Source organism: Solanum tuberosum, unplaced genomic scaffold (assembly GCF_000226075.1).
Source record: "Solanum tuberosum cultivar DM 1-3 516 R44 unplaced genomic scaffold, SolTub_3.0 scf00112, whole genome shotgun sequence".
Classification (NCBI taxonomy): domain Eukaryota; kingdom Viridiplantae; phylum Streptophyta; class Magnoliopsida; order Solanales; family Solanaceae; genus Solanum; species Solanum tuberosum.
In genome coordinates, this window is record NW_006239035.1 from 313,346 (window position 1) to 314,929 (window position 1,584).

Sequence of the window (1,584 nt, forward strand, 5' to 3'; positions counted from 1 at the left end):
GTCCCGCCCAGGGTGTAGGCTCGGGGCGTGACAAACTTGGTATCAGAGCACAGAGTTCAAGAGTCCTAGGGAGTCTATGAAGCCGTGTCTGTAGAGTCCTAGTTATCCGTGTGAAGCGCGCCATATCTATAATTGAGAGGCTACGACACTTAGGAAGATTTCTCATTTTTTTCACACTCATCTGTGCGTTAGAGTCTATCTCTAAAAAGTTTCTTTCTAATTCGCGCTTGCACGTGTTTTCAGATAATCATGCCTCTATGAAGAGTTGGCAGAGGGCGTCCTGCTAGGCGTTATGTTGAGGAACAAGAGTTACCTTATTCCCCGGGATTGCAACATCAAGGGGAAGTTACTAATGTTGAGTTTAGATAGGCAATTAGGATACTGAGTCAAGCTATAACTAATCAGATTGGTCAGCAAAGGGGAGCTCGACATGAAGGAGCTGACACTTCAAGGATCCGTGAGTTCTTGGGGATGAATCATTCGGGTTTCATGGGTTCGAGCACTACTGAGGATCCAGAGAACTTCATTGAGGAGCTGAAAAAGATTTTTGATGTGATGCATATGGCAGATACTGAGCGAGTTGAACTAGCTACCTATCAATTGAAGGATGTTGCTAGAACTTGGTTCGACCAGTGGAAAGGGGGCAGAGCTGAGAATGCACCACCTGCGAGTTGGGCCTGTTTTGAGGAAGCTTTCTTGGGGCGTTTCTTTCCTCGAGAATTGAAAGAGGACAAGGTACGTGAGTTCCTCACACTTAAGCAGGATTCTTTGCGTGTTCATGAGTATGGTTTGAAGTTTACCCAAATATCCCGTTATGCTTCGGAGATGGTTGTGGACATGAGGAGTAGAATGAGCTTATTTGTTGCTGGGCTGTCTCGTCTGTCGAGTAAGGAAGGTAGGGCTACAATGCTTATCGGGGACATGGACATATCAAGGTTAATGGTTTATGTGCAGCAGGTTGAGGAAGAGAAGCTGAGGGACATGGAAGAGTTCAGAAAAATGGGAGCTAAGACTGGTAATGAGTCCGGGCAGCAGAAAGGTAATGCGAACCGTTCGTCCTTTAAACAAAGGCAAAAGGGACCTGCTCCATCATCTGCTAAGGCACCTGCACCCAGATACAGAGGTGAACAAAATGGCCAAAATTCAAAGGACTTCAAGACTAGACCAGCACAGTCCTCGGGTAGTGTGGCACAAGAAGGTAGTTTGATTCTTGCATGTGTTGTGTGTGGTAGAACCCACCCAGGGAAATGTTGTGATGGTTAGACAGGTTGTTTTAAGTGTGGACAAGAGGGTCACTTCATGAAGGAGTGCCCTAAGAGCAGGCAAGGTAGTGGAAATCTGGGCAACAGGGCCCAATCTTCATCAGTTGATCCCTCAGACAGCATGGCACCTAGAGGAGCTACTTCTAATACAGACGGAGGAGCAAACCGCCTCTATGCAATCACCATTCGCCATGAGCAAGAAAATTCTCCATATGTTGTCACTGGTATGATCAAAGTCTTTGCTTTTGATATGTTGTTTTGCTAGACCCAGGAGCAAGTTTCTCTTTTGTAACTCCTTACGTTGCAAATAAGTTTGATGTTA